General features: G+C 35.3%; 1 long non-coding RNA gene across 1 annotated transcript in view; it reads left to right on the plus strand.

Moving 5' to 3' along the window:
* The window catches only part of LOC121378378, a 51,345-nt gene extending 40,650 nt beyond the window's left edge, over window positions 1-10,695 (plus strand). Inside the window, exons 3-4 of the long non-coding RNA XR_005958719.1 lie at window positions 9,132-9,425; window positions 10,587-10,695. This is a non-coding gene — a long non-coding RNA (uncharacterized LOC121378378). The remainder of the gene's footprint in view (window positions 1-9,131; window positions 9,426-10,586) is intronic.
* Window positions 10,696-26,138: the final 15,443 nt, after the last annotated feature.

Raw genomic sequence — 26,138 nt, forward strand, 5'->3', positions numbered from 1 at the left:
TAGCTGAATCTAATTTTACTCTAACACTGAGTTACATCCCACTTGTATCTATTTAAAAATAACTGAATCTAATTTTACTCTAACACTGAGTTGCATCCCACTTGTATCTATTTAAAAATAACTCGATCTAATTTTATTCTAACACTGAGTTACATCCCACTTGAATCTATTTAAAAATAACTGGATCTAATTTTATGCAATTTGTGGATATATCTGAATAATCATTTAAATAATAAATGCCTTCAAGCATGTCATGCTAGGTGAATAACTTAAATAAATTAAAATACCTTTGAGCTTGTTGTGCTGAGAGATGAAATGTAAAATTATTTAAATAATAAAATGCCTACCAGCATATTGTGCTGGATGACTGCAAACAAACTTAGTTTAGTGATAGCCTAGTTTTCTCAGACCTGTCTCACCATGGGCACAATCATTTCATTTTTTATTTCAACTTGTTTCCGTGCTTATATCCAATTAAGTTCAAGTACGCGGTCTTGGGCACACACCTCAGCTATCTGGGCTGTCTGTCCAGGACAGCGGGTTAGTTGTTAGTGATTACTGATAGAGAAGAGGGTGTAGTGGTGTTACACCTACCCACTGAGCCCTTAAGAACTCACTCTAGGTTGGTGCCACGGTACCAAGCTGTGAACCCTGTACCTACTAGTCTGTAGTCCGATGGCTTAACCACTGCGCCACCAATCAAAATCTAAGTGAGCTGAAGATCACTCTCCTTACATGTCAGGCAACCATGCAATCTAATGAAGTTTCAAATTAAATTTATTAAACATTTTATAGCATTGTGATCAGCTTTCTTAAAACTTAGTTTACAGGTGAGTGTAGAGGGGAGTGATGCAGAGATAGAGAATGAAAAAAGAGGGAAGGAGAGAGGTGGTGAGAGAGAGAGAGAGAGAGAGAGAGAGAGAGAGAGAGAGAGAGAGAGAGAGAGAGGTGGTGAGAGAGAGAGAGAGAGAGCAAGAGAGAGAGAGAGAGAGAGAGAGAGAGAGAGAGTGAGGGAGAGAGTGAGGAAGGAAGAAAGAGAGAGAGAGCATGGGAGGGGGAGAAAGCAAGGAAGGAAGGAAGTTAGAGAGGCAGAAAGCAAGGTAGAGGTAACAAGAAAAAGAGAAAGAGTATGGAAGGAAGAGAGAGAGAGAGACAGACAGACAGACAGAGAGAAAGAGTATGGAAGGAAGAGAGAGAGAGCGAGAGACAGACAGACAGAGAGAGACAAAGAGTAAGGAAGGAAGATATAGAGTTTGCAGATACTGCAGGCCAACTTCCAACTTCTCAAAGCATTTCTTGTATATATCCATAATTTATTTTATTTAAATAATAAAATGCCCATCAGCACATTGTGCTCAATGACTGCAAACAAAATGATTTTCAGCCTGAGCTTGTCGAGACCGACTTCTACTTGTTCCTGTTAGAATGAAAAATCTCCAAGCATTTCTTGTATATCCTGTATCAGTGCCTGCCCGATCCTGTTTCTTGTGCTGTATGGTATTTGATGTCAGGAATTTACTTTGTTGATAAGCTGTATTAGAAATAAACTGGTCCCACCCTTCTTATATTGGCGCTGATTAGAGTCGCTGATTAGAGTCGGTGTACATTTCACAAGTCCTTCCTTAACTGACTGAATTTGTGCAGCGACTTGCATGTCATGGGGTATTGACTTACAATCAACGAAAATAACACTGCAGGTTTTAACATGAACTGTGAACAATTTGTTTTATGAATGTAGAGTTTGAAGACCGTTTTGGGTTAAACTAGACTTGAGTAACAGCCGAAATGAAGATTTGTTAATAAGATATGTCTAAGTTAATATCCATCTTTTGTGTTAAATATATAAATGTAGGTTTTCCGTGATCAATAGATTTAATTGGTTTTCAAATATTTGTGTGTGATTATGATGAGCATATGGATCGAATTATTGTCCTCCAGAAAGATATGCATAGCCCAGTGGTTAGAACTACATGCAAGTAGATCCATCTAATACATGCACATGTTAAGAGCTGCATGCCATTGAATCTGTTGTTACTAAACCATGGTATATTTACTTGAGCAAAACATTTGAGCCATTATTACAACTCTTGCACTGTTTTATTTAACGACGCACTCAACACATTTTATTTACGGTTATATGGCGTCAGACATATGGTTAAGGACCACACAGATTTTGAGAGGAAACCCGCTGTCGCCACTACATGGGCTACTCTTCCGATTGGCAGCAAGGGATCTTTTATTTGCGCTTCCCACAGTCAAGATAGCACAAACCATGGCCTTTGTTGAACCAGTTATGGATCACTGGTCGGTGCAAGTGGTTTACACCTACCCATTGAGCCTTGCAGAGCACTCATCAGGGTTTGGAGTCGGTATCTGGATTAAAAATCCCATGCCTTGACTGGGATCCGAACCCAGTACCTACCAGCCTGTAGACCGATGGCCTAACCACTACGCCATTGAGGCCGGTCCACTCAGATGAAAGCATTGATTTAATGTTGTATATCAACTAAAACTGAAATATTTACAAACACGAAACTCGTACCCATTAATTATAGAGGATTCAAAAGTCAAAACGGAAAGTTCCATTTTGTTAAACGTTGTCGTGTTGAGTATTATATATGTATAGCTTATCAGGCAGCAGCAGGTTTCTTCTCTAATATCAACCTGTGTTCTGGGATGTCCAGACCAATGTCTTGTAATTTGATATAAGAAAGGACAAAAGCTAATACGGTATATTCTTTACCACTGGGCTACGTCCCACCCCTTTGACTGTTTGGTGTCCAACGGATGGTGATTGCAATACCATACAGACTGAAAGCAGGAAATCATCCAGCCATTAGTCATTAAACCTTGCTAGACAGGTTTTTCTTCACACCACACATTAAACCAAATAACCACTTCAGAAACCAGTCAAAATAGTTTTCAAATGTTTAGTGGGAAAAAATGGGCTTTTTTAAATTTATTATTAATTTTTTTTTTTAATCCCCTTTACTGTTTCTCCTTTGACTTCGAACCATATCATTTCTTCCCGATCTGACAACTCCTAATTTCAACTTTCTTTCGCTATCCACCTCCACATCCCTGTCCTTGTCTCTCCTACTGTGGCAGTGGGGGAAAAAAATGGCTGGCTGGCTGAATGTAGGCCTGCTTCAGCCACATAAGTTCCTCCTACAAAATGGCAGCAAAAGATATTTTAATTATATCAAATTTTCCAGGTTATCACTTGTCAGTCACACAGATACCTTCCTGATGAAGGTTTTGGTTATGGTCAATATTCCCTTAGTTCTTTCCAACATTATATTATGACATATTTTATACCACTTTGTGCATCACTGGTTGGAATGGGGGAAAACCCTTTGGGTCATTAAATGCAATTGACACTGTGGCCCATCACCAGTTGAGTGAGTGCTCTTCTGTGCAGCTCTATAACATGGTGACCCACCCACAGGCTGACAGGAAGACTTACCAAAGGTGTCAAGTGCTACTTACGGTATTGGGCTGCAAATAATTACAGGGCTTTAAAAATAGATCTACACATACTGATTAACCTACTGCTGAAATTGTGGGGGAAGGAAATGAAAGAAGATTTCTGTTACCGACACTTAAGTACATTTTTAAACAGCAGCTGTTTGGTGTCTTAACATTTATACACCTGGAAATTAATTAAGCAGTATCTAGTTTTGATCTTGTGGCTTATAATTTGCAATAATTTTTAACATTTCCTGAAAACAAAATACTGTAATTAATTAGGAGATAACCATCATTTTTGACTGAATCGTTTTTCTATGGAACTAACTGGCTACTATCTAACTGTAGACCCTTCAGTCGTCAACTTCACCTGTTCCAGTTGCTAATAACGTCACTTTCTAATGACATCGTTAGCTTTCCGGGTGTTATTTTTATTTGATCCTGTTAAAAGAATGTAATTAAGCAATCACAATACAGAACACACTCGCAGTCAGTTTACAATGTTACGTGCAGGCAGAGCATATTGAAAAAGATTGACATCAAATGACACTGTCGTTACATTAATATTTAATATGTTCTAGAGAGAAAAACACAAACCATAAATATATATGTATCGAATCATATTGTAATTAACTATGGAGCTGGTATCACACTGATGTGCTTCTCATAAATCATTTATTCATGCCATCTTGGAGGAAAATACCAAGTAGATAACAGCGATACGTAAAAATTCTCAATATGAGGCTTAAAGTGACTAGTCTGTCAGCATGGACAATTACTACTAAGAGCCTTTTTGGCTGCAATGCAATTCAGGATGAGCTTATTTAATTTCCAAGTGTATATAATTGTTCTAATGAGAAGTGGGAGGGGCAGAGGGAGGGAGAAAAATAGAGGGTAGACAGATCCAGAGAAAGGGAAAGAAAGAAAGAAAGAAATGTTTTATTTAAGGATGCACTCAACACATTTTATTTACGGTTATATGGCATCAGACATATGGTTACGGACCACACAGATATTGAGAGGAAACCCGCTGTCGCCACTTCATGGGCTACTAGCTCTTTTCGATTAGCAGCAAGGGATCTTTTATATGCACCATCCCACAAACAGAACAGTACATACCACAGCCTTTGATATACCAGTTGTGGTGCACTGGCTGGAGCGAGAAATAGCCCAGTGGGCCCACTGACAGGGATTGATCCCAAACCGACTGTGCATCAAGCGAGCACTTTACCACTGGGCTACGTCTCGCCCTCCCAGAGAAAGGGAATGGATGGGAGAAAAAGACTTCATAATATGCGGTTATGTGGGATAGAAAAAGTACACCTGAGGTGGTGGAAATTTCAACCCAGAACCACATATGATGGTCTATTAATCTAGTATTGAGTTGAGTGTGTGATATATTGTATACAATGTATAATATATATAACAAGTCCTTTGAAACAGCTGTTTGTACATTGCACTGACAGCTGGTTAGTTTTATAAGATTTATTATGGATTTATTAATAAGAGTATCGTTGATGATTGCTATTCTGATAGTAACCTTGTTATTAAACAGTTTTCTGTCTGTTAAATGTTTCTTTGAATACCTCTCTTCACCTCTGTCTGTCTGCCTGTCTGTCTGTGTCTGTCTGTCTGTCTGTCTGTCTGTCTGTCTGTCTGTCTGTCTGTCTGTCTCTCTCTCTCTCTCTCTCTCTCTCTCTCTCTCTCTCTCTCTCTCTCTCTCTCTCTCTCTCTCTCTCTCTCTCTCTCTCTCTCTCTCTCTCTCTCTCTCTCTCTCTCTCTCTCTCTCTCTCTGTGTGTGTCTGTCTGTCTATCTCTGTATGGGTGGGGATTGAGTGGGGGAAACACTTTTTGCCTTACTGTAGATTTCACCATGGTTACTTTAAATGTATGTATATATATATTTGTGTGTTTGATATATAAGAGCCAAAGATTCAACATTGTGTTGATACGATGTTAAATAAACATTCTTTTCCTTGGCATATATATACCTTATCAACCCTTCCAGATCTTGGTGAAACATGCCTTTTTGTACTTTTAACATGAATTATTTATTTATTTTATTATTTTTTTTTTTTAAAGTCTAGAGTGAAAGAATTTCGCTCTGCATTGCCCCATGCCTGGGCAGGTTTGTCTGGCATATAGTGGAATGCTAGCTAGTATAGTAGTGTGTGGTGTTTATCAACATTCACCTTTGTGTTGCGCTAATCTTGTGCGCACACCACCCCCTTGGCCTCGTGCCCAGTGCATAATGGCCCATTTTCTCATCCGCGGAGTCAGACTTTTGGCACGGGGCCTACAAGACGTTACTAAAACCACTATAGGTCATCTAATCTGTGCTAAATACTTGCTTTTTTATAATGGCCAATTGTTATTTCGGATATCTCGGCAGACCCTTGATGCCTAAAATGTACCTTACCCATTTTTTTTTACGTTGATTGACGTTCAAGATGGTTAAACATCTGATAGCGAGAATATATTGGCCGAGTTTATGATCTCTATAAACAAGAAAGTAAAAGAGTCTTGTTATCTTTTAATAAAGTAAAATGTGTTTTGATAAAATGGATTGTCTGCACATGCAGGAATATTTGTTTAATAACACCTCATTGCTTTTTAAACTACGTGCAGCTGTTTGGTGTCCAACACATGGTTATTTCAAGAGGGCAGGGAAGTAACACAGTGGTAAAGTGCTCGCCTGATGCACAGTCGGGTCTAGGATCGATTCCTGTCAGTGGACCCATTGGGTTATTTCTTGTTGCAGCCAGTGCACCACAACTGGTATATCAAAAGCCATGGTATGTGCTGTCCAGTTTATGGGATGGTGCATATAAAAGATCCCTTGCTACTAAAGGAAAACAAAAAAGTCAAAATTAGTAAATGTTTGAAATGCAATAGCTGATGATTAATAATATGTTCTAGTGGCGTATTAGCAAAAGTAAAAACAAACGTGATAGAGAAAAAGACCATGCATCTTCTGTCACATAAGCCACTCCTAACAATAATTTACAGCTGCAAGGGATCTTTTATATTCTCTTTCCAACAGAACAAACAGTATATGGTATGGCGTTTGTTTTACCAATTATGGGGCACTGGTTGGAATGTGAAAAAAAACCCCACGAATTCATTGAGGGTGATCAATCCTGTGACCCATTACACATCAGGCAAATGCTCTACCACTAAGCTACAATCTATGTATGTCCTGCCCCACAGTAGAAAAAAAAAAAAAATTTGTTTTGTTTAACAACACCACTAGAACACATTGATTTATTAATCATCAGCTATTGCATGTCAAACATATGGTCATTTTGACACATAGTCTTAGAGAGGAAACCTGCTACATTTTTTCTATTAGTAGCAAGGGATCTTTTATATGCACCATCCCACAGACAGGATAGCACATAACACAGCCTTTGACATACCAAGACTTTGTGGTGCACTGGCTGGAATGATAAATAGCCCAATGAGCCCACTGATGGGGAATGATCCTAGATTGACCGTGCATCAGGTAAATGCTCTACCACTAAGTTAAGTATGTCCTGCTCAACAGTTGAAGGTTAAATGTAAGTAATTACAATGGTCTTTGATTTGTTGGGGTGTTTTGCTCAATTTTTTTCTTGCTGTTACTAAATCGGGGTTCGTAGCGGTCTTTAAATTCCTTAAAAGTCTTTGAATTTGGAAAAAATTATTTTTAGGTCGTTGAAAGTCTTTGAATTGTAATAAAAGTCTTTAAATTCTCACAAATCTTAGCCAAAGCAATGATGATATCTTTTACAGCTGCATGCACTTGATATTTTTCAGTTACAAAGTTTAATCTGTCATGATGCATGTTAAAAAGCTAAAAAATTTGACATGGACAGCAACTCGCTCTTGGCTGGAGCTGGTACTGGGCTGCGAACCTTGTACCTACCAGCCTGTAAAGTTTATCAATGTATTTTTGTTTATCTTTGTTCATTAAAAAATATATATTCAAATTTATGCTAAATTGTAAAAATAATTCTCGACTGGATTTTCATAATGAATGTGTACTCTAGGGCAGACATGATCTGTGCCAATATTCCTGCTACAGACTACGCAGATGCCAAGTTGGATTCGCATAAAAACATTGAAGTTGATCATTAGAGTCTACTGGTGTTATACTGATTTCAAATTCCGCCTTTGCTGTTGTCTATTATCATGGTTTCGTGGGTTAATCTTAGACAGATAATGGATCCACACAAAATGGTTTTACTTTTCTGTCCTGGAAACACCCCCCAGCTGTCTGGGCTGTCTGTCCAGGACAGTGGATTAGTTGGTTAGTGGTTAGTGAGAGAGAAGAGGGTCTAGTGGCCTTACTCATTGAGCCCATAAGAACTTGCTTTGGGTTGGAGCCGGTACTGGGCTTAACCACTGTGCCACCAAGGCTGGTAGAAATTCATTTTAATATCTAGTTTGTCCTCAAATGTATATATGGAATTATTAGGTATGGACCTACTTTAAAACAGACAATATCCCAAAAAGTTAACATTTGTTTTGTTTAACAACACCACTAGAGCACATTGATTTATTGATCATTGGCTATTGGATGTCAAACTTTTGGTAATTTTGTCATATTTGTCTTAGAGAGGAAATGTTAACTGCTACATGTGTCCATTAGTAGCAAGGGATCTTGTATATGCGCTATCCCACAGATACAATAGCACATACCATGGTCTTTGATATACCAGTCGTACTGTACTGGCTGAAATGAGAAATAGCCCAGACAGAATAGCACATACCATGGTCTTTGATATACCAGTCGTGGTGCACTGGCTGGAAAGAGAAATAGCCCAATTGGCCCATTGACGGGGTTCGATCCCAGGCTGATCGATTGTGCATCAGCACATTACCACTGGGCTACGCCATGCCCTAGTCTGTGTACTGATAAGTACTGAATTGCTTTTATCATTGTCACGATCATGCCCTAGTCTGTGTACTGATAAGTACTGAATTGCTTTCATCATTGTCACGATCCATTGACTTTGTGTCATAGACTTGCAACTGTCACGTTTTTGTCTCAAGACCTTCAAGATAAATAGGTGTTAGTTTTCCAGCTGTGATGGTGTCAACGTTTGTGTTTAACTGTATGTCAAGTTCACGCATTTTGGCTTCGTTTCACATGAGCTACATGTAGATAATAATTCCTAGATGAATAAAACTTGGATGTTCGTTTTACATACATGATGGAAAATTATTTAATTACATTTTTCATAAGACAATTCTAAAATGTTTAGTATTAATTGCTGATCAATTGTCCAACTGATAGCAACCATCATTGTTGGAAATTTTGAAGACAAAATGTTCCCTGGTATTTAAAACAAATGTTCCTTTATTATCATTGCAGAGTAAATTTTTCTGTTACATGTTTTAAAGGCCGTGGTATGTGCTGTCCTGTCTCAGAAAGTGCATATATAAAAGATCCATTGCTGCTATTGGGGAAAACAGAAAAATGTAGTGGGTTTTTTTTTCTATATGTCAGACTACCTGTTGGAATTACCAAATGTTTGCTTTCAGTAGCCAATGATTAATTAATCAATGTGTTTTAGTTGTGTCGTTAATCAAAATAATATTCAGTATTATAAGAAACACTTTTGGCATGTTATTTTTTAAGCTTATTTTATCCATGTTTTTTTTCTTTCTTGTTTCAGCTGAAGAAGTAATTCTTGCACTAACGGACTGAACTTGCTCACCCCCAGATCTACCACTGGTACATGTCAGTGATGTACGCCTTTGTGCCAGACATGAATAAAAAACCCAGTTATTTGCAGAGCAAGTTTATCAACAAATTACAGAGACTACCTGCTTTTCCAGACAGGAGAGAAGTTAAAACAAAGGTTGCACAAAATTTAGGAGTGCAGTGGCATTTCTATTGTGGTACATGTTCAAGATGGAGGCATTATATTCACTATTGGAAATACCAAATTGTGTGTGTGGTTATTAAGGTGGGTTTTTTTATATTAATCGTTTTAGAAGAAATTGTAAAATTAAAAGTTTGTTTTGTTTACTGACACCACCAGAGCACTCTGATTTATTAATCATCAGCTATTGGATGTCAAACATTTGGTAATTTTAATATAAAATCTTAAAGAGGAAACCCGCTACATTTTTCCATTAGTTGCAAGGGATCTTTTATATACCCGGTACACCAGTCTATAGACAGGATAGCACATCCCATGGCCTTTGATATACCAGTCGTGGTGCACTGACTGGAACGAGAAATAGCTCAATGGGCCCACCAACGGGGATTGATCCTAGACCGACTGTGCATCAAGTGAGCACTTTTGAACTCAGCTGCGTCCCACCTAAAAATTGTAAAGATTTATTTGTAGAGTTAAATGTTCAGATTTATTCTTTTGTATAGTTTTGTTTGAGTGCTCAAGGCAAGTTATACATGTATATATTAGTAATTCAGTAATTGTAACATTATTGTGCAGTAAATTATAGGGCTTGAACTTGACAATTGCACCGATAGCAATTGCCATCGTCGGGATATAAGGGGTGGGATGTAGCCCAGTGGTAAAGTGCCTGCTCGATGAGCTGTCGGTCTGGGATTGATCCCCATCGGTGGGCCCATTGGGCTATTTCTCGCTCCAGTCAGTGCACCACGACTGGTATATCAAAGGCCATGGTATGTGCTATCCTGTCTGTGGGATGGTGCATATAAAAGATCCCTTGCTGCTAATTGAAAAAGAATAGCCCATGAAGTGGTGACAGTACATTTCCTTCCTTTGTTGAGATATAAATTGCTGTAGGTAGAGGGCATCACTGACGACACGTTGCTGTTTAATTCAAGGGGAACAACTGTTAGTCAATTCCATATATATTATTTTGTAAGAGTTGTCTCCCATTGTATGTAACAGCAGTGTGTCTCTTACCAAACTCCCCGCGGGTGTATATGGTGTTAATCATTGGAACTCTTGTTTATCCTAGCACAGCTATCATTGCACTTCTTAGGGTCACTAGGTAAATTTAATAAATGATTTCTTGGAAACTCCTCACTAGGCTACTTTCACTATGTTTTAAAAAACAATAAAAAATTAAATAATGTTTTTTTATACATATACATGTAGAAACATACTATATCCATGTTTATTTGAATTCAGGTTGCATATGCAAGGGATATCATACTGTGGACATACCAGTGAAAAGTCTGATCTCTTGTTGACAGAAGAGATATCATTGTTAGGATTTTGACAAAACATCACGTTATTGGAACATCAGGTAACTTGATTACATACATGTATTATTGAACAGTTTCGATCGTGTGGAAACTGAACTAAATGTAGTTGAATTTATTTATTTATTGTATATTGTATTTATTTATTAGTTGTTGTAGAATGAAACCTTATAGTTAATGTACTTCATTCATTCATCCATTCTTTGTCCATCTCTCCATCCCTCATCCAGAATTTTTTCCTGACAACAATTTGGTTTTTCTGGGGGGTTTTAGGTGTTTTTTCACAGGATGAAATAATTTTCAGTTAATAGTTTGAAGTAATGTATTTTCTAATTCATGTAAGAAAACATACTTATGTAAACAGATAAAACTGTTAGTGACAAATATTGAACTGTATTAAAAAAGCAAACCCAAGATATTCTACCAGACAAAACGTAGAGGGAGAGAATGCAACTTTCTTGTCAAGCTACTTTACCTGAGTTACTTCCCTTACATTATAGTTCATTGTCGTCTTCTCTGCTTTTACATTAAAGTACATGTGTATGTAATTACATTCATTGATGGATTTTTTTTTTTTTTTATGTCTGACTTAAGATATTTACTAGTTTAGTAATATATTGAGATAGCTTTTGATTAAAATACAAAACATGGATATATGTCATATAAAAAATTAATAATTAAATCTCTGACCCTAGGTGTGTTTACAGTTTTATTCGTGTCAGAATTGTATGGATGAGAAACAGTAAAACTATTTCTTTTATGCAATAATATATTATAATATTTTATAACTTTTGATCATTTCAAGTACAACTTTATATTTTCATGTTGGTTATATCAACAAATATGCTTGACTAGTAATTTAAAGGAAGGAAGGAAATGTATGATTATATGACGTCAGACATATGGTTAAGGACCACACAGATATTGAGAGAGGAAACCCACTGTCGCCACTTCATGGGCTACTCTTTTCGATTAGCAGCAAGGGATCTTTTATGTGTACTATCCCACAGACAGGATAGCACATACCATGGCCTTTGATATACCAGTTGTGGTGCACTGGCTGGTACGAGAAATAGCCCAACGAGCCCAACAACAGGGATCGATCCCAGATAGACCATGCATCAAGCAAGTGCTTTACGACTGGGCTACGTCCTGCTCTCTAGTAATTTAAATGATCGAAATTTGGTACAGATTTAATGCAAAAAATATTGTTGCCTGCCTTTTAAATATTATTGACATTCGGAAGAAATACATGTACATGTACATGTGTATGTGATATAAAGGCATAGACCCTAGTTTTAACCCATAAAAAATGGACACTAAGTTTAGTGGATTTACTAACCTGTAACTCGTTTGGATGAAGTTACAATAGAGTGAAAGGAGAGTCTGTGACGTTAAAACAGGAAATATCCTTAAAACAGACTAGAACTCGAATCAATAAACTGCTACTTCTCAGATGCACATGCTTTTTTAAAAATATGAAAAATTAGAAATACCAGAATGACAGAAACACTTGGTTCTACGGAAAAGGATAATCTAAATAATAAAATCTAAGTAATGTTTGATTTCAGTTATCATAAATGGCTCTAATAGTGAAAAATATGCTGTAGTATTTGAAAACTAGCATCTGTCTCTTTAAACTAAAACATAAAAGGTAGAAAATTAACCACTGGGGAAAACAAAATAAAAATACAAAAAATACAAAACAACGAAGTAGGACTTTTACACAGTGCAAAATTAGTTTTAAGAAAATTCTTACTTAGTAAGCATTTGTATTTAAGAGGTAACTTTTGCCTGTGTGTGTTAGCAATTTCATATACCACTTGGAGTATAAGCTTACTACGCACCGAAGCTACAAATTGATATATCTGTCCATGAAAATATAATTCCATCATATCTTTTGTATTGAATATTCAGCACGTCTATTAACAGTTTACTTTCATGCTTCATTCACTGATATCTATAGATATGACAATATAATCCCCAGCAAGATTTGATAAATGCAAAAATTTGTATTCTGGTGGGTGTTCCTTGTAAAGGGAGAGAAAGCTGAAGAGTGAATATATATTGAAATATCATATTCAAATAACACGACTTTAGAACTCAGATGACAACACCTTTGAGGTATAGTTCATATATATGGGATCAGACTGCTGCAAATATTTCTCTTGAAACTCTTTAAGAAAAGACGGTTTGCATAATATTTTCCTTTCGCACTATACACTGACACGGGGTCAGATCTGATAGGAATGCTTTGCATGTTTGACTGGAGTGCCATCGGCGTCTGAACAATACGGAGATATCGAATCATATTTATGACGGCCGTAGGAGCAGGTATCTGTGATATTCTAATACAGGGGATTGCATGAAGTCTGATTATGTTTTGCAAATCATACGGCAATTGAAAATACTGGATTAGAATCCATAATGAAGCCTGAACAGTTAATCCGCCGATATTGTGTTATGGGTACTCCCAGCATTTAAGTGCTGCGATATCCTACGCAGCTATTTTATGTCATGCATAGAAGGTGTTGAAGTCAGTCAATAGTAAATACATATTGATTCACATTCTTTGTAAGCCAGCCTGTTTGGGACAAGTCACAGCGGGGCATCTCTTTTGTAGGGGTAATTTATGACGTCTAAAGTACATGTAAGGCTGACTGGACTCATCGGGATCAGTCTTTTGGAAAGCTATATCAAAATATTTTGACTCTATGAAAACTGTGTTGAGCTTGCTGCTGTTGTAGGGTTTGTTGGGTTTTTTGGTGGTTTTTTCCTTTTTTTCCTAGTCTTTTTCTTAAAATTTATTTTTTTATAATCTTTGTGAAAAACATGTTTAAAGCTTTTCTGTGGAATGCCATAATTAATTTTAATCAGTCTTTTGGAAAGCTATATTAAAATATTTTGACTCTATGAAAACTCTTTTGAGCTCACTGTTGTTGGGTTTTTTTGTGTGCTTTTTTCCTGGTCTTTTTCTTAAAATTTAATTTTTTATAATCTTTTTTGTTGGTTTCTTTCCTTAAAATTTTTTTGTGTAAAAGACAGGTTTAAAGATATTCTGTGGAATGCTGTAAATACTTCTAATCAGTCTTACGGAAAGCTATATAAAAATATTTTGACTGTATGAAAACTGTATTGGAGTTCGCTGTTGTGTTTTGTTTGTGTTTTGTTTGTTTTTTTTGTGTGTTTTTTCTTAAAATTTCATTTTTTATAATGTTTGTAAAAACCCCAAAACAAACAGGTTTAAACATATTCTGTGGAATGCCTTAATTTAAATATTTCGGTAATATAAACATGAGGGTTCTTTTTTTTTTGTAGTTAAACAAATAAAACATAATATGTTTTTAAGTCATTTTATTTTTTGTTATCTTTTGAATAGATTTAACTTGATTTTATGAAAAACTTATCTAAATACGTTTTGACAACAAAATACATGTAATTGTTCATGTTTCGTAAGTAGACATTAGATTGTGTATTCATTAATAGATTAATTATAAGAACCCAGTAAATGGAATATGTATTCAAAACCCGATAGAAATCGGACAATATTTTGTTTAAGTAGATTGTAATTACATGCTAGTAATATTTTTTAATCTGCCACACACAAACACACACACCTCCAAAAAAAGAAAAACAAAACAAAATACTCTCTTTTTTTTATTAACTTGTTTGTCATTAATTATCTGGTTTGGTCGCAGTTATATAAAAGGTAATGTTGAAATTTTCCAAATTGCTATGCTAAAAACATGACTGCTATACCAAATACCATGCTGTATACCTGTCTGTTTTTTATATATAGCCTTTACGATATTTATTGTTAAGCTTCTAGATGGTCAATTTAAAACAAAATTATATTTTTAAAAGAAAAAAAAGAGACAAATAACCATCTAATATTAATACTTCATAGGTGCTTGGGCATCATTAAACATTCATTCATCCATTCATTTATTCATCCATTCATTCATCCACCCACTCATTCATTCACTCACTCATCCATCCATCTATTCATTCATTCACTCATTCAGTCATCCTTGATAGCTTATGCAAGTAAATTTTTTCTAACTTTATTCATTTGATTAGTGCAACAATAAAAATAGATTTTGTAAGCAAACGAATAAAATATTTCAGACCAGTTCTTTACTGTTACTATTACCGTCTAGCATTCTCATTTCTTTTTTGTGTTTCTTTTTTTCAAAACCCAACATTTTATATGAATGAACTTTTCTTAATGTTTTCGGCTTACTAAATATTCCTTTAAGCTTTGGAAAACAAGAAGGTATAATTATCTGCAGACGTTTGACAAAAAAAAAAAGACTCCTTAAGAGTAAGAAAAATAAAAAGATTTTGTCACAAAGTCATGGATATGGCTAAATGTAATTTCCAGCTGTTTAATTTCTTAGCCACTTTGAAATACAATCCCGTTTAAACTCGATGTGGATGATTCAAGTCATTGAGAAATCCGAAGCCAGGATGTGCGGGCAGCTCACGGCTCACGCTGTAGGACATTATCATATTGTATAGCTGGTATCGTGTTGTAGTGTCTGATTTACCTGAACTAATTTGTACAGGTAACAACCAGGTAGTAGGCTGACTGTGTCACAGAACGGCGGAAGTAGAACACAAACCACCACCTGTTCTTGTAGGTTGTTTCAGATAATGTGTCGATTCTGCATAATTAAATGCATTGTATGCACTGTATATATTTAAAGGTGCATTGTATGCTTTTTGTAGATAGATGAACAGAGTCTGTTGTAAATGTCTGTTAGAGATTTGGAAATCCCAACCCAAGAGAGAATATATTTAAAGGAGCATTCTACGATTTTTATAGATAAAGAGAATGTATTATAAATGTCTGTTAGAGATTTGGAAATCCGAACCCACGAGAGAGTATATATTTAAAGGTGCATTCTGTGTTTTTTTATAAATAGATAAAGAAAATCTGTTGTGAATGTTTGTTAGAGATTTGGAAATTGCAACCCAAGAGAGAGCATACATGTATATTTAAAGGTGCATTCTATGATTTTTATAGATTGGTAAAGAAAATCTTTTGTGAATGTCTGTTAAAGATTTAGAAATACGAATCCAAGAGAGAGCATGTATTTAAAGGTGCATTCTGTGCTTTTTATTGATTAATAAAGAAAATCTGTTGTAAATGTCTGTTAGTGATTTGAAAATGCCAACCCAAGAGAGAAAGCTGTTAGTGTGAAACTACTACTGACTGAGCTAATCAAAGTGAAATTTCCACTAGCTACAACTAGTAAAAACACACACAGTACAAGCACTTGACAACTACATGCTTCAATTAAAACTACATCACAATGATATCTTTAAATATGAATTTCACTACAAAGGAAAATAGTAGTGACACCAAGCACATTATTTAATTAGTGGCTGTGCAAAACATGCGGTAAGGGTGAGATTTTCCTTAAGTTCAGCCAATGGTAAAGTGCTCGCTTGATGTGTAGTCAGTCTAGGATAAATTCTTGTTGGTGGGATTATTGGACTATTTCTTATTCCAGCCAGTGCTCCACAACTGGTATAACAAAATCTCTAATTGCATGATGGCTACAGGTTTTCTCACTCATTATTTGTGTGATCCATAACCATATATTGATACGTCCAAGACATATAACCGTAATTAAAATGTGGGCCCATTGGGCTAAATCTTGTTCCAGTTAGTGCACCACAGCTGGTATATCAAAGGCTGTGGTATGTGCTATCCTGTCTGTGGGATAGTGCATATAAAAGATCCCTTGCTATATGTGGAAAAATGTAGCTGGTTTCCTCTCTAAGACTATAATCTCAAAATTACCAAATGTTTGATATCCAATAGCTGATGATTAATAATCAATGTGCTCTAGTGGTGTCATTAAACAAAACAAACTTTATTCTGGTTATATAAAAGTTTTAAGTATTGTGTTTTGGAATTTTACAAGTCTTATCACTGACCTACAAGAAAATGTGCATGCAGAAATGTAAGCATGTGACAGTGATTGTAAATGTATACATGTACACATAATGAAAGATGTGTGAAGGATTGGCTCAAGTCACAATACAGTATGAAAGCAAACAGACCCAAGATCAGCTCCTTTATCATTTGAAAAACCTTTCTACACTTACTCCTCACAAAAAGCTTGGGAAATGGAGCAAGGACATGTTCGGGCTTCCTGCCTGTTATCTCCCTCATTTTTTCACCCTGTCGGTAGAATATATCTATACCTATGATAATAGATGATAATGCGCCAGGGACCTCTTTCCGAAGAAAAAAAAAGCCCACCTATTGTGTAGGTCCTCACTCCGAGCTTACTTTTCATTGTTAGGTAGGTGAATAGGTACATGACTATCGGTGGCTTTTTTCATGGCGCGCAAAGATTTTGACATTGAAAATTGATCTTGTGCAAATGTAGTTGAATATCATTTTCTTTTCTTTTTTCTTAAAGAAAAATCATGAAATTTTGGAACAAGGCCAATAAATGGAGATTGACATTAATTTTTGCTTGGGGGGGGGGGGGGGTACCCATTGTTAGGTTTATCTCAGAGGTCATCATATTTGCAAGGATGATTTTAAAGGAATAACTTCAGTAGGTTGCTTGCTTAAACAAAATTATTTATATTAAAATTCCATTCTGCCGCGACATTTTTTTTCAGAACTAAAGATTTCGGGTCGAATTTACAAAGCCTGTTTTAGGTTTTATACACGTGTAACTATATATGTTTACAAAGCCTGTTTTAGGTTTTATACACGTGTAACTATATATATTTACAAAGCCTGTTTTAGGTTTTATACACGTGTAACTATATTTATTTACAAAGCCTGTTTTAGGTTTTATACATGTGTAACTATATATATTTACAAAGCCTGTTTTAGGTTTTATACACGTGTAACTATATATATTTACAAAGCCTGTTTTAGGTTTTATACACGTGTAACTATATATATTTACAAAGCCTGTTTTAGTTTTATACACGTGTAACTATATATATTTACAAAGCCTGTTTTAGGTTTTATACACGTGTAACTATATATATTTACAAAGCCTGTTTTAGGTTTTATACACGTGTAACTATATATATTTACAAAGCCTGTTTTAGGTTTTATACACGTGTAACTATATATATTTACAAAGCCTGTTTTAGGTTTTATACACGTGTAACTATATATATTTACAATGCTTAAAACACCTGCATTTAAGAAAAACAGGCTTCGTAAATTCGGCCCTGCAGTTTTAAATTTGACACTCGACATGTTTTTGCTTTTCCTTTTCATGCATGAGTAGTCAAATCGGTTGGTGGTTTTTTTATTCAAGAGTCAGCTGACAGCCTTTAGAATTAATTCATGTGACATGTTGGCTACGTGCTAGATTTTGGATTCTGTCACCTGTGGTTATTGTGGTCAGTTAATGTTTTTCAGTGACTAATTTTAGAGACATAAATTAATATTTGAAGTCTTGGCAAGAAAAACAATTTATGCTTAAAAAATTGTGTTACTGTTGATTTTTTCAGGCAATGTGTTTTTGTTGATTTTTTCTCCCGTGTAGTAGTGTACTAAAACCAGTATTTCCATGAATGAGTTTAAGAATTGTTGGATGAAAAGAGACCTCAAGACCTCCCAGAAGTCAAGTATATATTGTGTTTATAGTGGTAATCAACCATTGAAACAAATTCAAACAGTCTTGTAAGCATGCAGTGAGGCAGAAATGTATTGCATGTGCAATCATGAATTGAAATCACCTTCATGCGTATATAGAACCATCCTTGAAAACAGCTTCATTTGTTGTAACTCTATACCATTTTACAGTCGTAATTTAAATATTTTATTAAAAAGAAAATTGTGTATATATTATACTGAGAAAATGGAATAAAAAAGCAGGCAGGTGTCGTGAGAATAGAGTTTAAAGACATTCAGATAGTTTCATTTGTTGTAACTCTATACCATTTTACAATTGTAATTTAAATATTTTATTGAATAAAAAGTATGTGTACATTATACTGAGAAAATGGAAGGGAAAACATTGGGTAATAATCATGAGAATGAAGTTTAAAGACATTCGGATTGCAGCAAAAAGTATTTTATAGAACCATCCTTGAACACAGTTTAATTTGTTGCAACCCAATACCATTTTACCAGTGGTAATTTAAATATTTTATTGAAAAAAATTGTGTATATATTATACTGAGAAAATGGAAGGGAAAAAATTGAGTAGGAGTCGTGAGAGTAAAGTTTAAAGACAATCAGATCACAGCAAAAGAAAATTTTAAATGACCAAAACCCAGACTTATAAAACATTTTGTCCAGACTCGAGAGTAGCTGTCTCTGAACTTCACATTTTATTTGCGTGTGGGAAGTTTTATTAAGCCTTTAGTTCAGACTAAAGTTTAGTAACCATGGAGCTAGGTTATAATGTAAGAAAATAACTATATCAAATATGTCACACGTGTCTCTATCCAATGTTGTTTCTAAAGGATATTTTGATTTGCAATAGGAGACATAAATAAATTTCTCTTTCCAGCCACCGCTCCAATTCTAGTGTTGGTGTAGCAAATTCCATAATATGTACAAATGTAGCATCCTGCTTGTGGGATGGTGCATATAAAAGACCCTCTTTTGCTAATCGAAAAGAGTAACTCATGGTATGGTGGCAATGGGTTTCATCTCTCATTATCTATGTGTTCCTGAACCATATGACTGGCATCATTATAACCATAAATAAAAATGTGTTATTAAATAAAACATTTCTTCCTTCCTTAAATGGACATGGAGCTCAGGTGTGTGACCAGATGGCATGCTTGAACCCTTCATAGACTACAAGTATAAAAATTAAATTAGAATAAAATGTAAAGAGGAGCAAACACCAATTGTGATCAATAATTCCCCCCCCCCCCCTTTCCATTTTTTAAAATTTCTTTGTCGTCTTCCTTAATTGTCCTTCCCTATATACTTCCTTTCCTTTTTTTACCCCCTTTTTTTCTTCTTTCCTTTCCTCTCTGAATAGTCTCCCTTGGCCTTGTTCTGATCATGTTCTGATCGTGTGTCCCCAGCTGACAATAAATTGCCTGGTGTGTAACCCGACACCATGGAACTGTGTGTAATTGGACACACTATATGATGGAGTATTGACATTAAAACGTGATGACCTGATACTATTCATTACAGCTGAACAGTATTCCTATGAATGGTGTTAAATAAATAAGACATATAGACACCTGTTTAGAAGTCCTCAGAGAAGTGGGTAGAGAAAAAAAAGAGAATTGATTTCCATATAATTTGCTTTGCTCATAAAAGTGGTTACCTGTTTTGCAGATGGACATTTTGGGAATGGTTCATTTTTGGTGAATCCCTAACATATGTACATGTCATATAACATACAGAGTAAACATTTTACCATGGCAATGATGGTGCCTTACCTGGTTTGTCACCATGCCCTTTCCATATGTTGCATGTTGTATATGCAAGAAGTGTGTGTGTGTGTGTGTGTGTGTGCGTGTGTGCGTGTGTGCGTGCGTGCGTGCGTGCGTGCCTGCCTGCCTGCCTGCCTGCCTGTCTGTCTGTCTGTCTGTCTGTCTGTCTGTCTGTCTGTCTGTCTGTCTGTCTGTCTGTGTGTGTGTGTGGGGTGTTTTTTGTGTGTGTATGTGTAATCAACATTATATGAAATATATCTCCATAATGTAATATGTTGTCTCCAAGGTCAGCTTTCACATCTGTTACATTTCATAATCTGTCCAAATCACTTTCGGTCAGACATGTTGAGTTCTGAGACTTTTCCATCACTTAACTGTATCATAAACACGACAAAATGTATCAGGATATCACTAACAATGCAGGTCTGTTTTGAAGGTACGTTTTCTTGCTACAAATGTATACAGTCATGCAATCAAGTGTTCTTTAAAAATGTTTTTAAAGGTAACATTGCACGACAGTTGATGTACTAAAAAGTTAAAGTTTATTTTGTTTTTAAAATGTTTTGTCAAGTTGTTAAAGTTTGTTTTATTTATCAACACCACTTGAGCACTTTGATTCATTAATTAATCATTGGGTAGTGGATGTCAAACATTTGGTATTTTTGACATATTATCGTCTTAGAAAGAAAACCCACTACATATTTCCTTTAGAAGCAAAGGATCTTTTATATGCACCATCCCACCAACAGGATAGCACATACATGGGCTTTGATATACCAGTTGTAGTGCACTGGCTGGATCGAAAAATAGCCCAATGGGTCCACCAATGGGGGTCGATCCTAAACCGACCACACATCAAGCAAGCACTTTACCACTGGGCTGCATCTCGCCCCTTTTTGGTTATTTTAGCAATCGTTGCTTTTCAAAAAAAAAAATTCGAATTTAAAAACAAACAAACTGTGAATCGGTTCTATCGAATGTAATCTGGAAATGAGACCACTTAATAGACATCAGCTAGTCACAACCGATGACATCAGATCTTTTGATGATTTTCTTGTAAAGACATGCTAATTGCTAGTTCGTGTTGTTTCAGTTTTTTCTTTGATGGTTTATATACATTATTAATAATGTATGACAGCTGAAATAACGCCCATCTTGCACAGATTTGTATGACACAAATAAATGATACATGCTATATTTTGCACAAAATGGTGGGAACACTGTTTGATGAAAAAAGTAGCTTTTAAAAATATATGGAAAAAAAAGCACACAAAAATTATTGCACATAATATGTAGTGGCGACACTGTTGACAGATAGTAATGATGTTCGTGATGCACAAAGACCTATTGTATATTGCGTGGGCTTTTGTCTCTTTAATGGATTATGAGTTAAATTGGTTATAGATTACAGAAGACACTTTATGTTGATTAATGTGGCATATCATCCATTGGTTCCATCTGAACATGGCAGTTGTCTGTTAACAGAAATGCCATATCGTACTGGATTTTATTACATTGCACGGTCTTACATCACATAATATGAAATGTTTGTACTCTTTTACATTGTACGGTCTTACATCACATGATATGAAATGTTTGTACCCTTTCTATTACATTGCAGGGTCTTAAATTACATAATATGAAATGTTTGTAGCCTTTCTAGTTAGTAATTTGTCCAGATAGATAGGATTTCATTTTTAGTTAAAGATAAACTTTGTTTTGTTTAATGACACCATTAGAGCACATTGATTTATGAATCATCGGCTATTGGATGGCAAACATTTGGTAATTTTTTTACATATACATGTGATCTTATAGGAAACCAGGTGTTACATATTTCCATTAGTGCCAAAGGGATCTTTTATATGCACTTTCCCACAGATGGGAGAGGACCTACCATGGCCTTTTATATACCAGTTGTGATGTACTGGTTGTAATAGGAAAAAATCCAGTGAAAAAAAGTTGTCCACTGCATGCCCAGCTCTGTCATGCTGCAACCTATACCTGCCTTAAATTGCCTCACATTGTCATATATTTCATTTCACTCACTACTCCATCCAGCCTGACTCCCAGCTTTTTTTAATAACCGTGGAAAAAACTACATTAATTCATGGGGCGAGACATAGCCCAGTGGCAAAATGCCTGCTTGATGTGTGGTCAGTTTGGGATCGATCCCTGTCGGTGGGCCCAATGTGCTATTTCTCGTTCCAGCCAATGCACCACAACTGGTATATCAAAGGTTGTGATACATGCTATCCTGTCTGTGGGATGGTGTACATAAAAGATCCCTTACTACTAATGGAAAAATATAGTAGGTTTCTTCTCTATGACTATATATCAAAATTACCAAATGTCTCTGACATCCAATGGCCAATGATTAATAATCAATGTGTTCTAGTGGTGTCGTTAAACAAACCAAACATATTAGTTCATCTACCTACATGTATATACCAGTAATCACCACTCTTAACATGATTCATCAATATGGGATCATACACTCAACAGATTTCCATCACTGAATTAAATCATTCCACATTTTATACAGATTCTCTGGAGAAATATCTGTACATTAAAGCTTTGCAATTTAAAGTAGCCGATCCATAAACACATTTTCCTGTGCTAAAGGAAATTAAGAGATTGTGTATGTCGCCAAAGAGATGCATAACGCTTTTCTCTCATAACATTATGATGATAAAAGCACGAGTAATTACCTGTTAGAACAGAGCGTTACTTGACAACTTGTACAACACTCCTTTGAAAAGACACCAAATAATTATACCAATCTTAAGGGTGATTTTTTTTTTATCTCGCCATATCGTATTTAAACATCAAAACCTTAGGAGACTGTCTGCAGCAGTGGACATAACAAAGTTGGCGGTTGAAAAACAAAAAAAGTGATGGCAAAAACGTCTGCAAAGTGGTTTCCCTTTCTCTGACACCTGATTATTTTGCCATTTTTTTTATCTCTGTCAAAACAACACGTTAGACCGCCTCTGCTCCCACCCACAGGCTTTCGCCCACTTGAGCTTCAGTTGATATCACCAATCTCTGTTTGTACAGTCTATCAGTGTGGAGATGCAGACAAATTGAATATATTAAAGAGGATAGGTTTTTCTTTTAGAAGGAAGGATTTGAAAATTGCGTGATTTAAAAAAAAAATTTTTTTAATGTAATGATAATATTTAGGCTAGTTGCGCTAATACAATTTAACAGTTTTAAAGAAAGATTTTTGATGTAAATTCTTTTTTTTTTTTTTTTTTTAAACTGTCATGATAATAATATTTAGGCTTGTTGCACAAACACAATTCAACAGTTTTAAAGGAAGTTTTTTTCTTTCTTTCTTCCCTTTTTTTGTATTTTTTTAATCATACCACTAGAACACATTGATTTATTGATTGTTGGCTATTGGATGTCAAACCGTATAGGTACAGATATGAAAATTTATTTCCCTTTCCTTTTTTTCCTCCACAATACCTCAAGATATTGAACTAAAATTTTGTGTATTGCTTTATCATGTATCGTACTGATACAGATCAAGTTTGACATTCATAGAGATTTATCTTTTTTTGTAAAGAGTTATGTCCCTTATTGGATGTCGAACATTTGATAATTCTTACATGTAATCTTCAAAGGAAACGCGTTACATTTTTTTTCATTAGCAGCAAATGATCTTTTATATGCACTTTACCACAGACAAGACAGTACATACCACTGCCTTCAATTATCAGTTGTGGGGTTCCTAATTAAAGCCAATGACTTAATTAACCAACATGTCAGCAAGGCTGGGTGAATTAACATATGCAAATTTAATAAAGTAAAATTGATGCATAGATGACCAAATGGACATGCGATATGGCAAAGGAAAAGAATGTTTAATAATCAATACCCCACTAATGTGTTTGGAATGGGAGAAAACTTGATGGGTCCACAGGAGATTGACTCTGTGACACGTTACAGGAAAGGGAATGAGACAGAATCTATTAGTCATATCTGATAATTATCTGAACTTGCATTTAATGATTCCATCATAATTCCATCAGAGGTTTGAAAAATATTTGTGTGCTTAAGCTATCACAAAATGTAAGTGGCTCACATCAACATCAGACGTCAATCCTAAATAAAAAGTCTCGTCACTTTTAAATTTGTCTCGTCAATCTTAAATGAGTCTAGCCACGGAGACAACCTGATAGAAAGAAGCAAGCAAGTGGTACCAGATTCCAAAGTACATTTAATAGATAGCATTTCTTTTTTACAATTCTGTGTTTTTTTGACAAAAATTATCTGATTTTAAACTATTATAAAATGTATACTTGTTGCGTTAACTCAAGACAGAGAGTCTCGATCTATACAGAGATCTTTAGACTACCAGATGGAAGAAGCAGACGGCAAAATGTAAAAAGCAGACGGCAAGATTTTTAGAAGCAGACGCAATGGTACCAGTTTGTGCCAGTTTTCTGAAGCCTATCTATGGGTGGGAGCCCAAAACTGACAGATTCTTTAAACCCTACTTCACACATCTCCAGCTCGTTTCTCAACGCTCGCACACAGTGTACACTTGAAAATAGCCAGATCTAGATATCGGCAAATACTTCTAATTTGTAATTTTGCAGTTTTATCTGCAAGTGTTTTTTACCGGACTGGCTCCAGGTAGTGTTTAGTCTGTCAATACTTTTAAAATTGCCTGGATGATAAGACCACTTGTCCCTTGTAGGCAGGTCATTTGTTAACACACATCCCTTGATACAAGTGATAGTAGGGATAGGGTACTCCAAAAAAAGAAAGAAAAAGGGAGACAATTCTAAATAACTGACTTTTGTGTTTTGTAAGAACAGTTTGTCAGGATTTTTTTTTTGAACCTGGGAGGTGGTGCCGATTGTTCTGTGTTTAATGACTGATAAAACAAACACTTTTCGCGCTCGTGTGACTACTTGAAACAATTCACGACTTGAAAGCAAATGTAGGTAGCAGAAGTGGTTCGGACACTTTGATTTCTAATTGGTCGCAGATTAGTTTAAATAAATATTGCAGGGTGTGTGTACCATCAAATCAAAACCTATAGATGACCGTTGTTAGTAAAGTAACATATTGTTTTGCTAAAGCTGTTACATTTCAATTTATCAACATATTTCTGTATAAAATATATAAAATGGAAATTGAACCTTGATAATTAACAATGGCAGTCAGCAATGACGTGGAGATTGCTGTAGTGTTTTCAGTTTTCCATGGCAGCATTTTGCTGTGGATCTTTTAATTTTATTTTACTTTTCTTAATGGGACATTCCTGAGTTTGCTGCATTGTGTAAGATGTTTCCGACTAATAAAATATTTCTACTACTAAACTTACATATTAAATATATTTTCTTGTTTAGAATATCAGTGTCTGTATAATCAATGTGTTTCTGTTCGTCTTAGTATTTGTAAGAAGCCCAAACTGGATTTTGTCTTCAAATAATTTTGTACGTACAAAAAAATAATTTTTAGGAAATAAAATGAAATTTAACCTGGTACAAATATTAGAACGGCCAGAAACACATTTAATATACAGCCACTAATATTTTATGCAGAAAAATATATTTGATATGTAATTACAATCGTTAAAAAGTCTCTGTTTGTTGATAACATCTTAAAAATTGCAGCAAACTCAGGAATGTCCCTTTAATTAATTAACTAATTATTTATTTATGTTTGTATGACTGGCAAATTAAACTCGTCTGTTACACAGTAACCACAAATCTGCCAAGGAAAATACTATTGAGATAATTTTGTCATGTCATATTTTTTGCTGTTGCCATTTTTTGTTTAATTGCCAGAATTGAAATGTGACTATTGCCATATCATGAATATATTAGCTGAAAACTTGATTATGAGTACGTGATTTTGAAAAAGAATTACATGAAACAGCTGGCAGCTATGATCAATTTGTAGTTTTATTCAAGTGTAAATGTGTGCTTTGATATCTGCTGTATATTTTAAATAATGATTTTTTTTTAAATCAAACTTAAACTACATATATAATTGTTGTGTAAAACTGCAAACAATCAATAACCATGCAGCAGTAACAAACAAACAAAAATGAATA

The sequence above is a fragment of the Gigantopelta aegis genome, chromosome 8, assembly GCF_016097555.1.
Source record: "Gigantopelta aegis isolate Gae_Host chromosome 8, Gae_host_genome, whole genome shotgun sequence".
Lineage (NCBI taxonomy): Eukaryota > Metazoa > Mollusca > Gastropoda > Neomphalida > Peltospiridae > Gigantopelta > Gigantopelta aegis.